Source organism: Myotis myotis, unplaced genomic scaffold (genome assembly GCF_014108235.1).
Source record: "Myotis myotis isolate mMyoMyo1 unplaced genomic scaffold, mMyoMyo1.p scaffold_m19_p_2, whole genome shotgun sequence".
Lineage (NCBI taxonomy): Eukaryota > Metazoa > Chordata > Mammalia > Chiroptera > Vespertilionidae > Myotis > Myotis myotis.
This window is the reverse complement of record NW_023416324.1, coordinates 179,603,172-179,629,775: the sequence shown is the minus strand read 5'-3', so window position 1 is coordinate 179,629,775 and position 26,604 is coordinate 179,603,172.

Below are 26,604 nucleotides of genomic sequence, written 5' to 3'. Positions count from 1 at the left end.
CCGGGAATTTAAATGAGGAAAGCCCATTTGTTTTATCCTATCTCTCTCCTTCCCAGAAGTTCCTTGAACAAAACTTAGATTCACAGATATTTCCGCAGCTTTGAATTTATAGCAATTGTTGTTGATTTTCCTTACAAGGTAAAATGGCCTTCACATTGTCTACTCATAAAAATAATGACCTGAAATGCATTCAGGGTGCATTGGACTAATGAAATGGCCTTTTGCTCCTTTATTTACTGTGAATTAGACATATGCATAACAGTCTGAGCTTGTTTTATTTTGGAGGTACATTAACAGAATTAAGCAAAGTTATGGCTGTACTTAACATTTTCAAACTCATTTTTATTCAGTGGGGAAATATTAACCACATCTGACTTTCCAAGTTGTAATGAATTGAGGCTTGGTTAGTAGTGGTTAAAACACAGAGACCAAAGCCTATATTCTGAAAATAATTTTATTTGGAAATATTTACATAGGCTTTTCACAAAGCAATGTGACCACCTGAAGTCTACATTAGCCCCAATAATGTTCTACCTAATGGCAGTTCATTTGATTGTCACTAATTTTGCTGTAGAACACTATGCCTTCATGGAAATAAGCGCAGTGGTAGCTGAGGAAGCAAAGCTATATGATGCCTGCACATTTTCAGTCTGAGCAATCTGAAATATCCCTCCCAGTACAACTTCTAAATTAATGACAATCTAAATGATTTTAAGACGGCCTTGTTGTTTCAAAGGAACAGCTAGCTAAGGTTAGCTCAGAAATGAACATTTAACATCTAATCCAGTGATGGCGAACCTATGACACGTATGTCAGAGGTGACACGCGAACTCATATTTTTTTTTTTGGTTGATTTTTCTTTGTTAAATGGCATTTAAATATATAAAATAAATATCAAAAATATAAGTCTTTGTTTTACTATGGTTGCAAATATCAAAAAATTTCTATATGTGACACGGCACCAGAGTTAAGTTAGGGTTTTTCAAAATGCTGACACGCCGAGCTCAAAAGGTTCACCATCACTGATCTAATCCAAAGCGAGGTTTTCCTCTCAAAGCTTATTTGATTTCAGCATTGCAATAATATAAAACAGGCAAGTAAAATACAATGAGGAATCATTCTTTTGTTTGTTTTATGTGTTTGCTTACCTCGATGGAGGCAAGGGTGAATGATCGCTGCCCTGGAACAGATGAACAGAAAGCCTCACAGGAGTGTCTTCAAATATTAGAGAGATTTGTTTCAAAAAGTTATTTGCAGTGATGCATTGTCTCTGGGGAAGTAGGCATATTATAATAAAAGATGACATTAAACAGCATGTTCTATAGTACGCAATTTTGTTTTTAGGAATTAAGTGAAAAGGCAGAAAGTTCTTTTACAATCTTTCTTCTTTTTCTTTTTTTCCTCACAGATTGCATCTTGATGCTAAATTCCTCAGTCTTCACTGAGGTAAAAAACACGTTAGTGAGGGGATTATATTCCCATTTCACCCTAATTACTTTAAAAGGAAAAAGTTCAGATCAAACAATGAAGCTTTTCTAAATCTGAAAATGTTTCCAATCTAAAGATCTAAAGGCCCTGATAGTTTATAAGCTCTGCCTGCATAATATAGGCAGGATGGTAAACACAGCTTCGAGAAATTTTAAGCCATGCTTTCTAGACAGTATTAGCTTTTATCCTCACTAGATGAAATCTTATAATACCAGGCTGAATTGCTCCATTGTATTTAAACAAAAAACATACAGATTTAGCAACTATTAAAAAGAACATTAATTTCACTGCAGTTAAGAAAAGACAATTCACTACTTAATGGAAAATTACACATTGGACCACCATCTAATTCTTGCAGATATGTATTTTGTTAATTAACACAAGTGGAAGTTTGCTCAGCAAATATCTAATGGTTGGGGTAGGATTCCATCAAAGTAATCCTAGAAAAAAGGTCCTCTGATGTCTGCTATAATGTGTATACTTTTTTGTTCAACTGCTTACATTTAATCTCTTTTTGTCTATTTAGCTTGGGTGTGAGCAATTTATCATTGCACCAAATGTCCCTTCTCTACAGAAAGGATGTGGCTCTGCACAGTCAACCCTCTGGACCTCATTAGCAGACATCAGATGGAGTGAGAGGGAGGAGGGAGAATCATTCCTTCTCATGCACAGGCACGGTGATGCTGCCCAGCTGTAGTCCACCCAGACATCATGGCAGACATACCAGACCCAGCTGAGCGTTTCCAGGGTCAGAGCCAGCAGACATGTAATAGAGAAATATTTGTTACCCACCCAATCCTTCAAAACTGATTCCATATTTACATAAACAGCAATCTCAAGCAATCATATTGTTTTGATTTACTCTGGGGGTACTTTTTAATGTTACTTAAGGGTCCTGAGAGCCTGTTTAAATACTTACAGATTTTTTTTTTAGTCCTATTTGCCTTTGTAATTTTTTCAGAATTTGTTTTCAATTACTTTGTAGAGTGAAAATCTGGTTTGGGATTCATGCAAACTTGAAGAGACTACTCAGTTGTTAACTGCCAATACATTTGTTGTTCAAAACCACAAAACAAAAGTGCTTTTTGGAAGAAGCACCTTTAAATAAACAGATTATTTTCAATGCATGAATAAAATTACTTGGAATAATGTCTTCAAGGTAATGCAGTGTTCATTCTAGTCCAGATAATTCTCTGCTCTACCTGAAAGGACGTCATATTTCTCTTTCACCATTAGACCAAATAAAGAAATATAATAAAATTATTGTAAGTTATTTAATAGCACTCTACATACATTGTTAATTTAATTATAATAACAAATATATGACACTGCTTTTTATCCCTATTTCACAAGTCAAGAAACGAAGTCTCAAGATTTGATGGGAGTCTGCCTGGCTCCAAAGCTTGGGCTTCTGGCCAATCCACCCCACAATAATTGAATACAAAGAACTGTCCTGCTAAATGACTGAGCCATTCCATTTCTTCCTCCCTGAGCTCTCTTCATGTCTGGTGACAGGTGTAGCACTTTCCCTTTCTTTTTCAATTGGTTCCTATGATTAAGACTATGATGCTTGGAGTTTGGCTGAACCTGGGTTTGAATTCCAGCAATAATTCCATGGATACAAAACCAAAAGTATAGGCAACAAAAGCAAAAATAGACAAGGAGTACCATATTAAACTAAAAAGTTTCTGCACAGCACTGAAAGCAACAGTGTGAAAGGCAACCGATGGAATAGAAGAAAATATTTGCAAACCAAACATCTGATAAGAGATTAATTTCCAAAATACAAAAGGAACTCCTGTGACTCAACAGCAAAAAATCTAATAACCTGATTTTAAAATTTGGCTAAGGACTGGAATAGACATTTCTTCAAAGAAGACATACGCATAGCCAACAGGCATAGAAAAAAAAAATGCTTAACGTCACTAATTATCAGGGAAGTGCAAATCAAACCTACAATGAGATAGCATTTCACACCTGTCAAGTTGGCTATTATAAAAAACAATACCAACAGCAAAAGACAACATGCGTTGGCAAGCATGTAGAGAAATTGGAACCCTTGTACATTTTTGGTGGGAATTCAAAATGGTGCATTTGAACCAGCTACTCTGAAAAATTGTGTGGAGGGTCCTCAAAAAATTACAAGTAAGATTACTATATGATCCAGCAATTCCACTGTGGGTAGTTATCCAAAAGAATTAAAATCAGGATCTCAATGAGACATGATTAGTACTCCATGATTATATCAGTACTTTTCATAATAGCCAAGATGTGGAATCAACTAAAATTCCCATCAGCAGATGAATAGATAAAATGTGGTCTATACATACAATGGAATTTTTTTAAGCCTTAATAAAGAAAGAAATTCTTTTTTTTTTTTTTAAATATATTTTATTGATTTTTCACAGAGAGGAAGGGAGAGATAGAGAGAGTTAGAAACATCGATGAGAGAGAAACATCGATCAGCTGCCTCTTGCACATCCCCCACCGGGGATGTGCCCGCAACCCAGGTACATGCCCTTGACCGGAATCGAACCCGGGACCTCTCAGTCCGCAGGCTGACGCTCTATCCACTGAGCCAAACCGGTTTCGGCGAAAGAAATTCTTAATACGCAAAAAACATGGATAGCCCTAACCGGTTTGGCTCAGTGGATAGAGCGTCAGCCTGGGGACTGAAGGGTCCCAGGTTCGATTCCAGTGAAGGGCATGTACCTTGGTTGCAGGCACATCCCCAGTAGGGAGTGTGCAGGAGGCAACTGATCAATGTTACTCTCTCATCGATGTTTCTAACTCTCTATCCCTCTCCCTTCCTCTCTGTAAAAAAATCAATAAATTTTTTTTTTTAAAAAAGAAAACATGGATGAACCTTAAATACATATGCTAAGTTAAGTAAATTAGTCACAGAAAGACAAATACTGCATGATTCCATTTATAAGAGGTAGCTAAAATAGTAATACTCATAGAAATGAAGAATGGAATGCTGGTTTCCAAAGGCTGAATGGAAAGGGAAAAATGGGGAGTTACTAGTCAAATCAAAGAGCATAAAGTTTCAGTTGAGTAAGATGAAAAAGTTTTAGAGATTTACTATACAACATTGTACATAAAGCCAATGATGCTGCACTGTATACTTAAAAGTTTATTCAGAGGTTATATCTTATTTTAGGTGTGCTTATCACAGTAAAATAAAATATTAAAACTGAAAAATCTTACTGGTATTTTCATTAAGGAAGTATTAAATTTAATAGTTAACTTCAGGGAATTGATGATGTTGAATCTTTTTTTTTTATTATTAGTTAAGGTATTACAAATGTGTCTTCATCCCCCCCATTAGCCCCCAACCTCCCCCCCCACACACACACACAAACTCATGCTCCCATCCCCCTGTTGTCCATGTCCATTGGTTTGGCTTATATACATGTATACAAGTCCTTCGGTTGATCTCTTCCCCTTACCCCCGCCCTCCCCTACTTTCCTTCTGGGGATTGATAGCCTGATCGCTGCTTCTCAGTCTTTGGGTCTGTCCCTTTTCATCAGTCTATGTTGTTCTCTATAATCCACAAATGAGTGAGATCATGTGGTATTTATCTTTCTCTGACTGGCTTATTTCACTTAGCATAATGCTCTCCAGTTCCATCCATGCTGTTGCAAAAGGCAAGAGTTCCTTTTTTTTTTTTTACCGCAGCATAGTATTCCATTGTGTATATGTACCACAGTTTTCTAATCCACTCATCTGCTGATGGGCACCTAGGCTGTTTCCAAATCTTAGCTATGGTGAATTGTGCTGCTATGAACATAGGGGTGCATATATCCTTTCTGATTGGCGTTTCTGGTTTCTTGGGATATATTCCTAGTAGTGGGATCACTGGGTCAAATGGGAGTTCCATTTTTAGTCTTCTGAGGTAGCTCCATACTGTTCTCCACAGTGGCTGCACCAGTCTGCATTCCCACCAGCAGTGCAGAAGGGTTCCTTTTTCTCCACATCCTCTCCAACACTTGTTGTTTGTTGATTTGTTGATGACAGCCATTCTGACAGGTGTGAGATGATAACGCATTGTTGTTTTGATTTGCATCTCTCGTATAATTAGTGACTTTGAGCAGGTTTTCATATGTCTTTCGGCCTTCTGTATGTCCTCTTTCGAAAAGTGTCTATCTAGGTCCGTTGCCCATTTTTTTATTGGATTGTTTATCTTCCTTTTGTTAAGTTTCATGAGATCCCTGTAAATGTTGGAAATTAAACCCTTATCGGTGGTATCATTGGCAAATATGTTCTCCCATGTAGTGGGTCTTCTTGTTGTTTTGTTGATGGTTTCCTTTGCTGTGCAAAAGCTTTTTATTTTGATGTAGTCCCATTTGTTTATTTTCTCTTTAGTTTCCATTGCCCTAGGAGCATTATCAGAGAAGAAATTTCTTCGGCATATGTTTGCGATTTCGCTGCCTGTGGATTCCTCTAGTATTTTTATGGTTTCCCGTCTTACGTTTAAGTCTTTTATCCATTTTGAGTTTATTTTTGTGTATGGTGTGAGTTGGTGATCTAGTTTCATCCTTTTGCATGTATCTGTCCAATTTTCCCAACACCATTTATTGAAAAGACTGTCTTGACTCCATTGTATGCTCTTGCCTCCTTTGTCGAATATTAATTGGGCATAGTGGTTTGGGTCGATTTCTGGGGTCTCTATTCTATTCCATTGATCTATATGTCTGTTCTTGTGCCAGTACCAAGCTGTTTTAAGAACAGTGGCTTTGTAATACAGTTTGATATCTGGTATTGAGATCCCACCTACTTTGTTCTTTCTCAGGATTGCTGCAGCTATTCGGGGTCTTTTTTTATTCCAGATGAATTTTTGGAACGTTCGTTCTAGATTTGTGAAAAATGCCATTGGTAATTTAATGGGGATTGCATTGAATCTATAAATTGCTTTGGGTAGTATGGACATTTTGATGATGTTGATTCTACCAATCCATGAACACAGTATATTCTTCCATCTGTTTATGTCTTCCTCTATCTCTTTTTTCAGTGTCCTGTAGTTTTCAGCATATAAGCCTTTTACCTCCTTAGTTAAGTTTATTCCTAGGTATTTTAATTTTTTTGGTGCAATGGTAAATGGGATTGCTTCTGTAGTTTCACTTTCTGTAAGTTGATGTTGAACCTTTTTATTCAAGAAGAAAGTACACCTTTCTATTTGTTCAAATATTCTGTGTCCCCAAGTAGTATTTTAAACTACTAGTCTGAACATCTCTTGTTCAGACTATTCTTATGTAGTTTTGGTACTCTCTTGATATTTATTTGGTCTTTTCTTCCATCATATCTTCCAATTGATTGTTGTTTTGAAACCTACAGACTATTAATTTCCATATATTCAGTGCCTTAATAAATTCTTAAATTTTTTTTTGTTTGTTTTAAAAAATGTTTAATTGTATGATCAAGAATTTTACTTACAGGAAATCTGTCCCAAAATTTTGGAGACAATTGGTCTACATGATGATGTCTATGCACCTTAGTATAAAGGCCCTTCATAGCTGGCACTTCCTGACTTCTTAGTTTCATGTGCTAGCATGCCACTACATACATATTCAATGCTTATCATTAAAAATGCTTGTGGTTATCTAAATACTAACAATTTTTGGATGCCTTTTTCATTTGCTGTAGTTTCATAATTCTACTGTCTATAATTCTACTCCATAATTATACTTGTGTATTTATCTGGAGAACTCTTCACCTTTTTGTGGACTTAGTTTCTATGTCCCCTTTTCTGAGAAACATTGGATCCCCCAGACACCTTTAGGTCCTCCCTTCTTTCTGTTTTCATAGTGCCCACTATACAACTGTCATCACACATGAATTAATACTTATGATAAACTAGTGAAAACCTAAGTGTGATCCTGCCTATCACCAGAGAAACAGCTGTTATAATTTCTTACTCTATATTCCCAATGGAGATGAAGCTATATAGGCAAACTGATCCTTTTTGCTACTAATTTTCCCTCTTAGTTATGCTATTTTCAAAGAATGAAGCCAGAAAGAGTGCTACCTGGTTTTTTTAAAAAGAATAATTTCTTTTCAACATTACAGTTTTCAGTTACAAGAAAAATCCCATAGAAATGTTTAGTGAATATGTACAAACTGCATTTTACTTAACTTCATAAAAACTTAGGCCCATCACTCAGATGAGCCATTCATTCAGGAGTTTCATTTACTCACAGAGCCTCAACTAACATTGTCTATCAAACCATTATTTCAAACCACTCTTTATTAAAATATTTAAGTAGCTTTTTGGATATTTCTACAAAGTTCCTTCACTTGGTCTTAAAATAACCATGCTAGAGCTAAGCTCATTTTCTTTTCTCCAGCGTGAGTTTCTACTTCTGTGTTTGTTATGTTGAGGATCTCCTCAGCGCAGTTCAGGTCATTATCAACTAGTTTTATTTAAGTAAGTGACTATATACCTGAACAAATGAAACCAACCTCCTTCCTTTTCACCATTCCTCCAGTACACACTTCCCTTTACAATACTTTTCTTATTTATACAAGTGGCACCATGATTATTTCAGATTGTCAAGAAAATTTTAGAATTGTTTCTCTACTAAGATTTTATTTAAACCTCACTCTCTCCCACACTTCCATATACATCGTCCTCAAATCATTTTTCTAATCTAATATGATATGATCTTGTGAATTCTGTTGGTATTCCTTTTATAATTCAAGGTACTGATAAAGTTCCCTCTGCTTATCTTATTTAGGAGGAAATCTTCTGTCTTCTAACCAAGCATTCACTTCTCTTTCCATCTCTTTTAGATATTTTATCCATCGCTTGGGGCAGAAATTGCTAATGTGGTCAGAGCTTAGGATATTATTGGAGCTCCAGTTATCATGAGGGTGGTTACTGTGTTAGAGACTATCATTTATGAAAGATATTCTCTTTTGTACCTAATGTTGCCATGTGATAAACTTACTTAAGCAAGGCATTGATTTTCGAGGTAAGCCTTACTATGTATCTCTTTTTCTACACTATCTCTTATGCTAATAACCGAATGGTGAGTTAAGCTTTGGTCTGCTCTGCAGACACAGCCACCTCAGATAGAAACGAAAGGAATCAATAGTCCTGCTTTAAGCCAAAAATAACAACTCATTTTTATAAGGACTCCGTATTTGAATTTGGGGCACTGATTTAGCTATGATAGACATTCATTTCCAAATTTGATGAAAAATGTTAACAAATGGATTCAAGAATCTAATTAAAAATGAATTTGAGATAATAAAATCTAAAGAACACAAAGTTACTTAATAATCAAATTTTTGAAATATAATTACATCAAAAGATCTTAAAAATACCCAGAGGAAACAGACATATTACATACAAGGACTATGACTCAAATGAGGGCAGAATTTTATGTGAACCATGTGAAACATGGAGGCTAGGAGACAATGGAATGAAATCTTAAAGGGTTCTATGAAAAGACAAACATTCAACCAAGAATTCTATATCTAATAAACATATCCCTCAAATCTAAGGCAAAGTAAGTCATTTTCAGACAAACAAAAGCTGAGAGAATCTTGATAACAGGTAAACATTAAAAGAAATATTAAAGGAAAATTTTCAGACAGAATAAAAGATATAGTGGGTGGAAACTTGTATCTGAAAAAGAAATGTGGAGTTCTGGAAATGACAAATATGTGAGTAAACATAATATAGTTTTAAATTGTTTTTTAAATTTTTTTTAAAGATAAGTACCTTTTCAAAAATTTTATTTTATTGTTGACAGTATTACAGATGTCCCCCTTTACCCAACTTTCCTCCCTTAGCCCCCATCTTCCAGTCCCTGTCTCATCCAGGCCTTCACCACACTATTCTCTGTGTCCACTGGTTATGAATATACTAGAGGCCCAGGGCATGAAATCCGTGCATTGGGGGGAGTATCCCTCAGCCCAGCCTGCACCCTCTCCAATCTGGGACATCTCTTTCATAATCCGGAACCACTGGCTCCTAACTGCTCGCCTGCCTGCCTGCCTGATTGACCCTAACCGCTTCTGCCTGCCAGCCTGATCACCCCCAACTGCCCTCCCTTGCCAGCCTGATCACCCCCAACTGCCCTCCCCTGCTGGCCTGATCGCCCACAACTGCCCTCCCCTGCAGGCCTGATAACCCCCAAGTGCCCTACCCTGCTGTCCTGATCACCTACAAGAGCCCTCCCCTGCCACGACCCACTGCCTCCGCTGGGACCGGCCTCCTCCACACCAGGTGGAGCTTCAGGACCCCCAGGTCTCACTGTGTGGAGCGGCCACTGGGCCCTGCCTCTACTGTACGTGCAGCCATTTGTGGCGGCCATCTTGTGGCATCGTGTGTGTGAGGGCGTGAGGACCACCTAGGCCAGAGGTTCTCAACCTGTGGGTCACGACCCCTTTGGGGGTTGAACGACCCTTTCACAGGGGTTGCCTAAGACCATCGGAAAACACATATATAATTACATATTGTTTTTGTGATTAATCACTATGCTTTAATTATGTTCAATTTGTAACAATGAAAATACATCCTGCATATCAGATATTTACATTACGATTCATAACAGTAGCAAAATTACAGTTATGAAGTAGCAACAAAAATAATTTTATGGTTTGGGGTCACCACAACATGAGGAACTGTATTAAAGGGTCGCGGCATTAGGAAGGTTGAGAACCACTGACCTAGGCTTTTATTAGTATAGATGTATATAAGTTCTTTGGTTAATCTCTTCACATTTCCTTGGCCACCTTTCTTCTGGGATATGTCAGTCTGTTTCATGCCTCCATGTCTCTGCACCTATTTTGTTCATCAGTTTATTATTCTACTTATAAATGAGATTGTGTGATATTTCTCTTTTTCTGATTGGCTTATTTCACTCAGCATAATATTCTCCAGGTCCATTCATGCTGTCTCAAAGGGTAAGATGTTCTTTTTTACAGCTGCATAGTATTCCACTGTGTAAATGTACCACAGCTTTTTTATTCACTCATCTACTGATTGGCACTTGGGCTGTTTGCAGATTTTAGCTATTATAAATGACTAGAGGCCTGGTGCACAAAAATTTGTGCATTCAGGGGAGGGAAGAGGGTCCCTCAGCCCAGCCTGTGCCCTCTCGCAGTCTGGGACTCCTCAGGGGATGACCACCTGCTGGCTTAGGCCCACTCCCCGGGGGATTGAGCCTAAGATGACAATCAGACATCCCTCTGGCAGCCTGGCAGCCCTTGGGGGATGTCCACTTGCCCGCGAGGAGCAGGTCTAAACTTCAGTCAGACATCCATAGTGCTGCTGAGGAGGCAGGAGAGGCTCCCACCACCACCGCTGTACTGGCAGCCATCAGCCTGGCTTGTGGCTGAGCAGAGCTCTTCCCATGTGAGAGGGCCCTGACCACCAGAGGGCTGCTCCAGCATTGAGTGTCTGCCCCTGGTGGTCAGTGTGTGTCATAGTGACCAGTCATTCCCAGTCCTTCTGCTGTTAGGGTCAGTTTGCATATTACCCTTTTACTATATAGGATAGAGGCCTGGTGCACGGGTGTGGGCCAGCTGGTTTGCTCTGAAGGGTGTCCCGGATCAGGGTGGGGGTCCCACTTGGGTGCCTGGCCAGCCTGGATGAGGGGATGATGGCTGTTTGCAGCTGGTCGCACCCCCTTCAGGGTGGGGGTCGCCACTTGGGTGCCTGGCTAGTCTGGGTGAGGGGCTGAGGGCCATTTTCAGGCTGGTGGGTGACTGAAGCTCCCAACCTCTCCTCTTTTTATTTATTTTTTATTCTGGGATTTATTTACCTTCTATGGCTGTCACTGGAGCTGAGAGCCAGCTTTAGCTCTGAGGCTCGGCTCCAGCTTGAGGCCTCAGCTGCTGAAAGCAGGTATCTGGGTTTGTTTGGCTTCTATAATTGAAACACTGTTGCAACTCCAGCTCTGAGGCCTGGCTGGATGAAAGCAGGTTTCTGGGGTTTGTTTAGCTTCTATAATTGCAACATTGTTTCTTAGAGTGCAGCTCAGAGTCTGGCAGCGGCAGGCGGGGGATCTTGGCTTCCTCCATCTCCGGGGCAACCAAGCCTCCTGTTCGCTTCAGCTGCCTGGCTGCTGGCTGCCATCTTGGTTGGCAGTTAATTTGCATATCGCCCTGATTAGCCAATGGGAAGCGTGTCGGAGGTATGGTTAATTGCCCTATTTGTCTTTTATTAGATTAGATGCTGCTATGAACACAGGGGTGCATATATTCTTTCTAAGCGGTGTTTCAGGTTTCTTAGGATATAGCCCTAGAAGTGGGAGCACTAAGTCAAACAGCAGTTCCATTTTTAATTTTTTGAGTAAATTCCATACTATTTTCCATAGTGGCTGTACCAGTCTGCATTCCCACCAGCAGTGTATTAGAGTCCCTTTTCTCCACAGCCTCGTCAGCACTTGTTGTTTGCTGATTTGTTGATGTTAGTCATTCTGGCAGGTATGAGGAGATAAGTCATTATAGTTTTAATTTGCATCTCTTTGATAATTAGTGACATTAAGTATTTTTTCATATGTCTCTTGGCCATCTCTATGTTCCCTTTGGAGAAGTGCCTATTCAGGTCCTGTGCCCAGTTTTTAATTGGGTTGTCTTCCTTTTTTTGAGCTGTATGAGTTCTTTATATATTTTGTAAATTAACCTCTTATCAGATGTGTCATTGACAGATATGTTCTCCCATACAGTGGGTTCCTTTTACATTTTGATGATGCTTTCTTTTGCTGTTCAGAAGCTTTTTATTTTGATGTAGTCCCATTTATTTTTTTTTTCCTTTGTTTCTCTTGCCCTAGGTGATGTGTTGGTGAAAAATCTGCTGCATGAAATGTCTGAGATTTTTCTGCCTATGTTTTCTTTAACCTTTTAAAACAAAAATGAAAATATATTTTCACATACATATAGAAGTAAAATGTGTGCAACAAATGCACAAAAAAGGTGAGGCACAAAATGGAAATATATTGTTTTAGAGTTTATATGTTATATATGAAGTGATAGAGTATTATTTGAAGATACAATGTGACGAAGTTACATACTGTAAATACTAGAGCAATACACACACAGAGGATATGAGAGAGAGAAAGAGAGAGAGAGAGAGAGAGAGAGAGAGAGAGAGAGAGAGAGAGAGGACATCAATGTGAGAGAGAAACATTGATTGGCTGCCTCATGCACATGCCACTACCAGGGATTGAACCCAAAATCAAGTATGTGCCATGACCACGAACTGAAACCAAAATCTTTTGGTGAATGGGATGATGCTCCAACCAACTGAGCAACACTAGCCAGGTTGATTTAGAAGCAACGTGTTGATTGCCATTTAAAAAAATAAGTGGGACTTATTTTTTAAAATGGTAATCAACACCTTGCTTCTAAAATTTATGTGGAAATGCAAGGGCTTGACATTTTATTTTAAAATCTTGACAAAACACCAACAACAAAGTTTGAGTATTTACAAATGATTTGAAGCCATAAAAAAGCTAAAAAGAGAGTATGCTTTTAATATAAGAATAGAGAAATCTTAAGTGTGCAACATTTAACTGAAATGTTCAAAATTATTTGTAAGAACACACCAGAAAAAAAATTGAGAACCACTAGCCTAATGTAATATGTTAGAAGTTATTCTGACAATTTGATTGATGTAGGCATACTTATTTTCACAGTTTTCCTTGGTTGCTTTAAAAATAAAATATACATGTTATTTATTATAAAAAAAAAAAAAAAGAATAGAGAGATCAGTGGAGTAGGCTAGAGAGTCCAGAAGTGAGCCCATATATTCATTGTGAAGTTTTAACTAAGACTCCAAACCAATCCAATGGAGAAAGAAGCATCTCTTCAACAAATGGTGCTGAGACAACAGGATCATGATATAGGGGAGAAACCTTGCCTCAGACCTCACTTCATATATAAAATTTAACTTGAAATGTATCTCAGAACTAAACGTGAAAGCAAAAACTTGCCCTTGCAGTGTTGTTAAATAGTTAGAGCATTGGCCCAGGCACCAAAGGGTTTCAGGTTTGATTCCCAGTCAAGGGCATGTACCTGGGTTGCTGGTTTGCTACTGAACCCAGAAGCATGTGTAGGAAGCAACCAATCTCTCTCTCTCTCTCTCTCTCTCTCTCTCTCTTTCTCTCTCTTTCTCTCTGTCTGTCTTCCTCTCTCTCTCCTTCCTCCTTTCCACTCTCTCTGAAAAGCAATGGGAAAAAAATGTCCTCATGTGAAGATTAAAAAAACAACAACAAAAAACAAAAAACAACCAAAACAAAACAAAACAAAAGCTAAAACTCTAAAGCTTCCAGAAGAAAACTATCTCTATCTATCTATCTATCTATCTATCTATCTATCTATCTATCTATCTATCATCTATCTATCTATCATCTATCTATCTATCTATCTATCTATCTATCTATCTATCTATCTATCATCTATCTATCTATCTATATAAAAGCTAGCAACTGAATGGTGGAACAACCAGGATGACTGGTCGACTAGTCACTATGATGTGCACTGACCACCAGGGGGCAGACAATGCAGAAGCTTCCCCTTGGTGGTCAATGCACTCCCACAGTGAGAGTGCTGCTCAGCTGACTGGGATGAGTGGTGCTCCTACAGTGGGCCGATCCTCGCAGGCCATGCCCCCGACCAGCACACGAATCCGTGCACCAGGCCTCTAGTAGAATAATATGTTCAATATCATAAGATACACACATATTTCTTATTCAGGACATAAAAAGCAATAGTTATGAATGATTGCTAAAATGTACATCAGTAAGATTAAAGACATCAAGATAAAGACACGATTAGAAGTATGTAGATAAGCCTCAGATGAGCAGAAAATATTTGCAATGCTTATATATGACAATAAACTCACATTATCCAGAGTAGACCAGCAACTCCTACAATTTAATAAAAATAAAGACAACTAGTTTGATCAAAACAGGAACAAAAGCCTGGCCAGTGTAACTCAGTGGTTGAGCATCAACCTGTAAACCAGGAGGTCACGGTTCAATTCCTGGTCAGGGCACATACCTGGGTTGCGGGCTTGATCCCCAGTAAGGGGCATGCAGGAAGCAGCTGATCAATGATGCTCTCTCATCATTGATGTTTCAATCTCTCCCTTTTTCCTTCCTCTCTGAAATCAATAAAAATATATTTTTAAAAAACCATCAACAAAATATCTGTGGTTTTCTCCATGGGAGGATGGTGAATTTACTGATTGGGAGAGCAATGGGATTTTTCTGGGATGTTAAAATAGTCTGTATTTTGATCTAGATGTGAACTACATTAGTATATGCTCTTGTCAGAACTCATCAAAGGGTACACTTAAGATCTATGCCTCTCTCTTTTTAAAATTACACCTGGATAGAAAAAAAGTTTTAATGTCCAAATTTGCTACATACCAAGCTTATATAATAAAAGGCTAATATGAAAATCGACCGAACAGCAGAATGAATGGTCGCTATGACACGCTCTGACCATCAGGGGACAGATGCTCAACCCAGAGCTACCCCCTGGTGGTCAGTGCATGCTCACAGGGGGAGCACTGTTCAGCTAGAAGCTGGGCTTATGGCTGGCTAGTACAGTGGCGGTGGCGGGAGCTTCTCCTGCCTCCTCAGCAGTGCTAAGGATGTCTGACTGCCTGCCGGCTTAAGCCTGCACCCCCCCATCAATCAGACATTCTCCAAGGTCTCCCAGACTGTGAGAGGGTGCAGGCCGGGCTGAGGGACCCTCTCCTCCTGAGTGCACAAATTCCATGCACTGAGCCTCTAGTTCTGTAATAATTTCATCTTTTGTATCATGAAAATGAGTAATCATGTCAAATCATTTATTTTACTAAAAATGCAGCTCATTTAAAAAGATCATCAATGTGACCAAATGTGCTTAAATTTAGAAAGCTAGTTTGCTGTAGGATGTATGAGATATAAAACTATCACCCGAGTTCATGTTATAGTAAATAATGTTTTGCTGTGGATAATGGAAATGCTTTCTTCTTATTTAAAAAATAAAAACTATATACCCATTATTTTTTCACTTGCTAATACAAATAATAAGGTAGCATTTTAAGATGATGAAAAATGATTCTCTAGGCAGCATGATGTGGCAAAAAAACCACACAAAAAAACAATGCGCTGGAATCAGGAGGTCTGCATTGTGTTCTTGGAGCTGCCACTTTGTAACTGTGCATTGAACCCTGGAGAAATCCCCATCATCTCTGGCCTCCCCTTTCCTTATTTACAAAATGAAGTGATTGAACTGAGTGACCTCCAAGGTCCTTCCTCCCTCTAACATTCTGTGATCTATGATCCATTCCTTGAACTATGACTGCAGGTGTCCTCTGTTTTGACATTTTAATATGTCATGGCACTTATGCTTATTTTCATTCATTATATTAAAGTTCAAATTCAGGAAGCAATTTTAAGAATATCAGGAATATAAATTAATTTTAGTCGATATTTATGATTTGGTTAGCACATGATTTGTTATTAAGGTCACATAAAGAACTAATAATCCCCACTCTGATTCCCGAGGCATAGTGTATATTATAATAACATAAATCATATTAATGTGAATGTGAGATTAATTTAAAAAAGAAACAAATTACATGCTTTGCTTAGTATTTACATATTAGATGTTATAAATTTATTTATTATTCATGGTAATAACGTTAATTACAATAACTTTGTTTTATATTCATGTAGGTGTCACACACTTCTGGAATTTAGCATTTATAATACAGGAATAAATGGCCACTAGCCTTTTCTCTCATATTTCAGATGTAGTTATTCAAATGAATAGTCACAAAATTAACAAGCTATGAAACTGAGAAAAAACGATCAGGTAGTTGCCTTTTATTGATTTTGACACAATATCAAAATATGTAATTTCTTACCTCTGGCATTTATTCATTAATTTCGTGTAATTATTGATTATTAACAGCCAGTGGCCTCACTGGAAATTACTTTGATCTGGGTTCAGCATTTGAAGAAGCTGGTTTAAGAGGGCGAGATATTCAGTGGAACCAACATTCGTATTTTTTTTAAACTATATTGTTGAAAGTATTGCAAATGTCCCTCCCGCTCCCCCTTTGACCCTCTCTATCCCACTCCTGCTCCCTCCCCAGGCCTTCCCCTGCACTAGTGTTTGTCCACGGGCTACGCATATATTCATATAAATTCTTTGCTTAACCTCTTCCTGTCCCACCCTCCCTTCTGAAATATGTCAATCTGTTGCATGTTTCAATATCTCTGGATCTGTTTTCTTCCTCAGTTTATTTCTTCATTAGATTCCACATATAAGTGAGATCATGTGATACTTGTCTTTCTCTGACTGGCTAATTTTGCTTAATATAATATTCTCCACTAACATTCCCATTAACACATACTCTAGCTCCATGTTGATGCCTCTTCACCTCTCCTATTTTTTATGAGAGGTAATGTGAGATGATACAAAGGATTAAAATAAATTAATCAAGACAGAAAACTGGTATTGAAATTTTACCACTTAAAATAGGTTTATTTTAGTCAAGTTTCTCATCCTCTCTAGGTCTATAATATGTTGATAACATTTAAATGTAACTTCCTTTGTTACATTTAAGAGAGTTTGAATATACCTCAAACTCTATAGGCAACTAATAAATATTAATTGGATGATGATTTGCATTCTATGTCTTCAGTCTAATTCCTACCTCTGTTTTCTTAATCCCTTCACTTTACAACTCTACTATATAAAAAACCCTTCCTGTATTGCCTCCCTTCCTGTTCTCATTGATATCCTATCCAGATGATTCCTATACATCCCTTCTCTGGCAACTAGACTCCCAGCTATTAACAGTGCATCCATTGGCTCCCACCATTGAGGGCAAACCATCCTACCTCTTCAGCCTCTTCCTGAAGTATGTCTGCTGCCCACCTTGACGGACACCTTCAAGAAGCCACTCTTTCTTAATGACATTGATACCCTCAGGATGCTGCTGAAGAAAAGTCTTTCTTCCCCAGTCGTATTACCACTTAAATGGAGCACTGACCTAGCTTTCTCATTGGCAAGCACCATTTTTCTATAATCCATCCTTGGATTTGTTCCTGAGTTTCTCTTGCCTCAAAAATCTTTGTTGACTTCTTATGGCTTATGATAAAGTCAAAATGTGTTATGTAAATTTTAAAAGCCTCCATTAATCTGGCCCAAATCTATGTTTCTAATCTTAGTCTCTTGCAAACCTTTTACTTTAGTGAAACTGAACTGTTGCTTGTATGCCTTCCTTCTTACTATCTTCAGTACTGTTTACATTCTCTCTACCAAGAATTCCTTTCCTCCTAACCCCATATATCCAAATGATGTTCATTGGTCACATGAAAACTCAAGCTCCAACCATTCCTGAATTTTTCTTAGATCACTGCAGGAAATAATCACTTTCCACAGCATGTTGGTTCTGCCCCTTTCATGGCCCTCACAACTTTCCACATGTGCCTGTCTATTGAGATATGTGTATTATATCCCTATGCGTTCCTTAATTGCAGAACTCATGTGTGATTCAGCTGTGATCGCCTAAAAACATAGCATCATGCTTTATAGAAAACAGCTTTTTCAATAAATGAATGAGAGAAAATAGTTCTGTCTTATTGAAACAAAACATTTTTTCTGTAAACTTTGCTTAAAGGGCATTTGCTGCAGAAAACATAAATTTACCATGTCTATAAAAGAATCCAGTGGAACCAAATTTGGCAAAGAGAGTGAATTTATTATGAAGGTATAAGGACATTTTAAATACTGTAAGGGCTGAGGATAAATAAGACTCAGGGATGGACTGCAACCAAAGGCCGGGGTACTTCAGGGAGACTGAGAAATAATTTCACTCCATTTCTCATTTATGATTCTTTCTGAATGTCTAATATTGTTTGATCTCTCTCTTGACTTACTTTTTTTGCTTTTTGGCCCAAGTTACAGATCTCAGCTGCAACAACTTTTGAATTTTTACTTCTCCTCTTAGAAAATATCTATGCTGCAATTGAAATATCATAGTTATAATTCCTTATTCCAGGGAAGGATTCTAATGTACCTGGCATGGATCAAGTACACATCTTTAAATCTGTCATCTTTGATTATATGGAGTCACATTGTCAGACTTTTCTGGAGGGACAGCTCTTTCCCCCAAATCAAGTGCTTATCAGGGCTCCCTGTTGCACCCAGGAAATGTCTATAATCATTTGCATCTGTATAATCAGTAGCTCCTTCAGAAAACATGTGGGTAGCACAATCCATCCAGTAGGTAGCCAAGTCTGTGGCTAGACTTCTAAAGAAGTCTGCAAATTATAAAAATTTAGGAACCACTGTTCTGTAATTCTGCATGGCTGCTAAGTTCTTCAAATATATTTTCTGAAATACTGTCCCTTTGCATTTTGTTCCAGATGTGTTAACTCAATCTTTGGAGCCATTATTAATGAAAGGTTCAAGTCAGAGTTATAGCTTTTGATGAAAACTTATGAAATCATTTTGACTGCTTGAGGCTGTTTATCTTTGAAATTGGCAAAAGATCGCTTTTGTCACTGAACCAGTTCCTGAAATAGTCCCTCATCTTAAAATGAAGATAGAGTCATCCAGCAAGCTGTAAAGAATCATTATTCTTCCACAGGCTAGAGGACAGCTGACCTCCAACACAGGACTTCACAAGTTTGAAAAGGAAGATAAATCAGTCTGTTCTAAATACAAGTTATTTTAGCCATTAAGTGCTAGTTTCAGGCATGATTGGAAATTGTTTTTGTGGTTTTTTTTTTTAGCCCTCAATCAATTGGATCCCCTCTCTGGCCAGAGGAAAATCAAGTGAGGCAAAGTGATCCAAGGACCCGTGTGTCAAGGGCAGGCGCTTCTTACATGAGGTAGCAGGGTGAGGTGAGGAACTGATGGCAGCGTCAAGAAGTTGTTTCTGGGATCTGGGAGAAATCAAAGGAAGGAGAGTAAGTCTCATAGGCAATTAGGTGAATGGCTAGGGGTTCAGTAGGGACTAAATATTGACAACTGAGTAGACTTGGAGTGAGGGGGAGGTAGGTAAAGAGAAAACCTGAGAATGAAGGGTAGTAGAGCAAGCAAATGTGGTGGATTATAGAAAAATCCATAGGAAAATTATTGACAATTAAATAAAATTATAATATCCAAATTTCTGCTGAGCCCTTTGTGTCAGTTAGTTAGTCATGTGTTCAGTTCCAACAGCTGAAGCTCTCAGTCAGGAATTGACTTATCGCTATAAACAAACATTCCAGTGTGCACAAACCGGGCCTTTCCAGTCCAGTGATGCCACCTGGGACCTTCTTGTCTCTTCCCCCAGCTCCACTTAGAGTAGATGCCTTTGGCTCATGATGGTCTCCCTTGACTGCCAATGGCTGCTTTATGTTCTGAACCTTTGTGTGCATTTCAAGTAGAAAAAAAAAAGAGAGAGAGAAAAACTGAAGGGCTGAGTCTGTGACAACCTTAAATAGAACTGAAATACTGTTAATTTGAAGGAAGAAGAGAATTTGAGGAGGCACCTAATGATATTTGCCTTATCTTTAGCCTCAATTGCCTTACCCTCAATTAAATCAACTAAATCCCCCCCACTTTTTTTTCATGAAAAGATAAAGGTGAACTATGAGATGGGGTTAGTCAGTGTGTGACTTATAACCAGTCCTAGGAACTGGGGATTGACATAAAAGTACCTGAGTTTTTAACGTGGCCCCCTGCACATAGTCTTGAAGGAGGAAGGGAGAAGAAGGTAGGTAGGAAGCACTGGTGTTTGGGAAGGAAATAAGGCGCTGTGTGGTGTGGCTAATCAACCAATGGTCATTGGCATCAATTTACCTGACAACGGGAATCCCCAATTTGGGGTGCAGTGAAGAAGGAAACTTTATTTAGTGCAAAGCGCTCCATGGGAACAAAGCATGACTGTGAAAGCAGCACTGCTGAGGAACAGCTCACTAAGGCTCCAGCATGACTGCTATGAGAACAGCACCGTGGCGAGGCTGCCCCGGGGCCAAGCCCCTCTTCAGCTAAGCAGTCTTCTATGGAAAGTGGCTCTGGGAGCTAGGGCTGAACTGACTTATAGGGACAGAAGTCCCTGCTCCTGGTGTCTTATTGGTCAGGTTAGAGCTGCTCTGATTGGTCAGGGAGATGCAGCTCTGACTGGGTGGGGAAAGCCTCTGTCCTATTGGTTGAAATAGGATTCCAGGAATTCCTCTGTAAGGGCTGGCTGAGGAGGCAGAAACACAATGCAGGCAGATAGTTTATCCGCACAGAGGCAGGCAATTTAGTCCAGAGGTGTCTTGGTGAAGTACAGTTTGGTGTGAGGCCCCTGTGTGGAAATGACTGCTAGGCTCTGCTTTATTTATTTATGTACCAGAGGCCCAGTGCATGAAATTCGTGTATGGGTGGGGTCCCTTGGGGTGGCCTGCAGAGACCAGGCCCTAGCTCATGCCCACAGCCTCACAGCCACACCTGGCACCCTGCCTTGGCCTGGCGCTAGCTGCTTGCCCCACCCCCCACCGCCATCGCTGGTTGCAGTCTGCAGGGCAATCAGCGAAGCAATCGGACCCCGGCTGGCACCCACCTTGGCCTGAAGCCACCTGCTCACCTGGTCTACCATCCTGCCGCAGTCCTGCTCTTGTCCGGGCCCATCGGGCCAGCAGCGCTTCCACTGCTGCCTGCTGCCAGCACTGCGTCACCAATGCCCGCCATGTTCCGTGCCGCTCCCTGGTGGTCAGCGCATGCCATAGCAAGCAGTCGAACTCCTGGTCAGTTGAACTCCAGGTCAATGACTGCCTGAAGGGACAATTTGCATATTAAGCTTTTATTATATAAGATGTATTTATTGTGTGAGCCCAGGTAGCCATCAGGAAGCCTTCTTAATCCTCAGAGTTCACACTAACATGCAGAAAGCTGTGGATAAGTGATAGAACAGAGAGCTGAGGTGCTGGGAAAAGTTGAATTACAAGAGTCTGTCTGTGGTGCTAAGTGGTTCAGACCTATTCTTACAGCAATAGAGAACTTATGAGGGATTTTTAAGCTGTAGAATCCATGAAGTGCCAGGTAGAATCTTGAAGAGATGGGTAAGATAATGACAAAGAGCACCCATATTTTTTTGCATCCATGTTATAGATCTGAACTCTGATTGGAAATTCATAATATAAAATGCCCCTATTTTCAAAGTTACATTAGACTTTCATAGAAAGTCACAAGCTATAAATCAGTTATTATTGTTATGTCAAAGTAGCTTCTTTTTATATCCTTACCTAATTTAAACTATTATTTTTATTCTCTGTTTAAAGAAAGTATCACAGGTTGATACTCATTAATATGCAATGTAAAGTAATTCAGTTAGGTCCAGGATTAGAGGAAAGTTGTGCTACCAAACTAATGGGTGAAGGGATTCATAGCTTGGGTGGTCTATTCAAGAGCAAGACCTGGCTGTGGATAAATATTTTTATTTACTTGTAGCAAGTAAAAGACACAGAGGATTCACATCCACAGCTCTGTCTCCCCCCAAGGGAGGCTTACTCATTGCTAATATACAATATCTGTTCAATTACACATTGATTTTTTTCTTTGCAGTTGGCTATGGAGTTGGGGGTCCTGTCAAGTTCATCCTGTATACAATGGCATCTGCACAATATTGTGCTACATTCTAATATTTAGCAAGGATAGCATTTACTAAGAATTGGCCAGACCTGAGGCCCTTGTCCTATCTAACAGTTGAGAGGAAAAATCATGTGTCAGAAAGACATCTGTTCCATCAGCAGCTTGAAATTATACAAGCGCTAAAATGGAGTTGTATCTGGGGCCCACTCTTCATATTAAGGAATTTGTTACTTTCTGTTCCAGACAGAAATTACAAACTCTACTGGGAATAAAATTACCTGCTGTATTTGAAATAGCCCAAACAGCAGGTGTTGACATGACAAAGATACATCGCCTTTCCCCAAAGGAAGCAAAGGTCCAGATCTTTACGCCAAACCAAGATCCATAAAAAGGATGGAAGACGCACTTTAATCAACTCAGGTATCTCTTCCAAGAGAGAAGTTGAACACATTTCTATTATGTGGATTTTGATTTAAGAACATAGTACACAAAGCTTTTTGTAAGTTTATTTTGTTTAAATTCAACAGCCCAAATCAACAGAACTAGATTTCTAATCTGCCATTTTATAGTACAAGCTGTGCTAAGTCAGGAACTCAAAAATTATCACTATATATATATATATATATAATCTTTTTGTCCTCCGTTGGAGAATCTCCTTGTGCTTTTTTTTCCCCAAAGATTTAATTGAAGCTGCTCAGCCAAAGTGTGAGCAGAGAAAGCAATTTCCTGAATAATGTGCACTGAAAAGTACAATAGATTCCTCTGGGCTTCTGAGTGTGTAGTCAGCTGACATACATGACATCAATAATTATAAACCCATTGAAATTCCAAGGAATATAGCGTAAACCTACTGTGTGACCTGGATGGACTATGCTGAGAGCAAAGAAGCTTCGTGTTCAAAAATAGTTTTAATGCCTTTTCTTGCGATTTAAAAAAATCAATTAATTGCCAATTAACACTTTAATCTAGGTTTATTGACAAACAGATTAATATAATAAGCAAATGTGGGAAGGCCAGAAACCTGAAACCAGAATGGTTTGGATGAGTGATAGACTCTAAGACTAGTGTTCTTGCTTTTAGTTTTCTCAGGTTCAAAGTAACAGTGACATTTCTCTAAATACTGTATTGTTTTAGAACGTTTCAGCATTGGGCTATTCTCACCAAGGTCATCATTCTCAACAGCTCATGGAAATTTCTGAGAAATTTGTCTAAGCTATAGGAAACCAATAGTAAGAGAGGATTTTAAACAGAATTGGAAAATGCATTCCTGTTTGTTTGGCATGGCAATATTTCTCCTAAAAGAGAACTAGAGAGAAAAATGATGGATCCTTAATCTCTCATGGGGGAAGAAGAAAAGATGTTTGAAATTGTTTTTTTTTAAGTATAGCAATTTTGCAATAAAACAAGACAGCTCATTTTTGTTGATGCCTGGAATACCCAGGAGAGCCCATTTGAAAGCAACAGGGCAATATGAACAGACTCTGAAATGTTCTTTACTTTTCACTATAGTGAGACTTTCTCAAGAAAATATCTAAAAAGGACCCACAGCTCTGAGTATGAAGGTATTTACTCTGGAATTAGCAGGAATAGAAACTAGCTACAAGAAACTTTGGAAATAAACTGAATGTAAAAATATTTGAGAATGGTTACTTAGTTCTTCAATTGAGAATCATGGTACCTCTATTCTATAAAATACTTATTAACAAAGACAAATTGATTTACATAGTCTTCTATATCAACAATAAATCTTGTTAAACATCCTTCTATTATGCAAGTACTGCATTTTGGATATCAAGATGCTAAGAAAACATAGTTCTGTGTGTGTGTGTGTGTGTGTGTGTGTGTGTGTGTGTGTGTGTATGAGAGAGAACTCTTAGATGGTATGCTTAATTTTATCAAATGCTAGCAACATATTATATATGAGGTAGTAATGAGTAAATACTATGATATGCATAATGGTAGCTTTTTAAAAGATATATTCTAATTTCAGAGAATCCAGGAAGCCAGCAGTAGAGTTGGAGAAGACAGACAGTTCTTCTCAGCTCAGAAGGTGTGTAAGGGGAGAACAGGAGAGATAGGATACATATCTATGAGTTGGGCTGTTTGTCATCCTCCCTGTGTAATGCCTCTAACTAGACTTTCTAAGGTCAAGGGGGCAGTGAATGGAGCCTAGGAAGATCTTCATCACCTTTCTACTGGCAAACATCACTTTTGCATAGAATTTCTCAGTTTTTAAAGATGAGTAGAAGAATAAAACACAGATGAGATTTATGAAAAAATAATGCAAATAAAGAAGAAACATTATTCTGAAAAATTCTGAGAGAAAAGCAGCTCTCTGAAACTGATCAACTAAAAGAATACAACAACATAAAACCTCATGGTATTCACAATAAGATGAGCAAAAATGGTAAATAGAATGGGAGAGACAGTTATTAAAGAAATCAGATTGAGAAAAAACAACAAGAAGAGGTGCAAAGCAAATAAAATTAGATTAAAAATAACAATAAAAAGAAGGGGATGAGGGTGAAACTGAGGGATATTGGCACTGAAATTCAGTAGAAGAATAAAACTCTGCATTGAAAAAGTTACACAGTCAGCATAACATAAAAAGAAGAAAAGAAAAATAAATAATGTGAAAATATAATGTGTGTTCTCCCAAAATAATGAAGAAAAGAATAAAAATAATACTATTAAAGAGACCAAATATTTAATGTGTAAACATTGTAGATATTCTTCATGTGTAAACCAGATAAAATAAGGTAAAAACCAAGAAGGAAAACATGAATTTAAAAAATTTTGGCATCTATAATTAAGTAGTCGCCTGGTGCACAAAATTCGTGCACGGGGGAGGTGGGGTGTCCCTCAGCCTGGTCTGCACTCTCTCCAATCTGGGACACCTCAGTGGATGTCCAACTGCCGGTTTAGGCCGGATCCCTGGATCGAGCCTAAACCAGCAGTTGGACATCCCTCTCAATCTGGGACCACTGGCTCCTAACCGCTCACCTGCCTGCCCCTAACCGCTTCTGCCTGCCAGCCTGATTGCCCCCTAACCACTCCCCTGTGGGCCTGATTGATGCCTAATTGCTCCCCTGCTGCCCTGATTGCTCCCAACTGCCCTCACCTGCTGGCCTGATTACCCCCAAGGCTTTTATTAGTATAGATATGACCCTTCACAGAAAATTTCACTAACCATGCTTTACAATAAGGGCTTGATGATTGAATCATTGGGGCCAGACACCAAGATTTCCTTTCCTTTCTTTGAATAGTGGAGGGAATAATTATCTTGTCTTTAAGTTGCCCTGAACATCAAATGAGATAATGACTTAGAAAAGTATAAAAGCACCATATAAAGACAACTGTCTTTTTCAGGTACTGAAAAGACAATAAAGTGGTAAAATGAAAAATACTATTTTTATTCTCTCCCTTCCTTCCTTTACTTTGAAATTTATAAAAATTTCACTCCTATTTTTATTTCTTTACATTCAATATTATTTTGTATTACTTTCAGGTTTTATATTAGTTACAGAATAGTGTTTAAACATATACTTTACAAATTGTTCCCCGATATTTCCAGTACCCACCTGACGTCATTCTGTCATTACAACACTATTGACTATATTCCCTATTTAAGTGACAATAGGTTTACAGGTTCCTTCCAATCTTCCTTTTGTGTTGCTCACCCTTCCTTTTCTTTCTCACTTCTTCCCTCATTTTCTTTATATAGAATCTCAATTGGCCCTCAAGCTCAGCGAAGGCACTGGGACACGCTTAACACATTTTACAGACCAGGAAACTGAGGCCAATTCCAGTTGGGTGCAGAATTTGACTCAGTGCGCAGGGAACCCTCACAGCCACGCTCATCGCCCTTCCTAGGGGGCAGCCGGGGGCAAACAGGAAAAAACCTTCCAGTCAGGCTTCCGAGCCTTGTTTTCAAGCACCTCTTCATCTCAGATGCTCCACATTCTTTCCTCTCCCCCGCCCCTGGCCCCATTCTTTCCTGCCCCCCCCCCCCCCTTCTCCAGAGCAGGTGGTAAGCTTTGTACTCACCGCGCAGGTATGTGCCATCCTTGGGGCAGGGCTGGTGCAGGCTTGTTTGGGGGCCAAGGTGGGAGCAGGAGTCACTGCCTTTGAAGTGAGAAGGCCGCCCAGGTGAGGCTGGGTTAGCGAGGGAGCTTCTCTGAATCGCCTCAGTCAGTCGGGTACCCTGCAGTGCAGCACCCTCCACTGAGGCTGTGCCGCCCCTAACCCCCACCTCAGGGCTGTGGGTCCACCTGGGCATCCTTCCATGCCCCTTGTTCCCGGTCAGGCCAGCCCGCGTCTAGGGGCCCCTGCAGAACCTCACTCTCCGCAGGGCAGATCCCCACCCTCCGGCCCCCTGCCCAGGCCCAAGCCCCCTCTGGTGCACCCCACCTCTCCAGGTTTTTGCCTTTGATCTGTGGCATTGGTGACAGCACACTCCTAGCAAGCCTGGTACCCAGAGGGGCACAGGGTCAGTTCTTTGCCCAGAATGTTAGAGGTTGCAGTCGTAT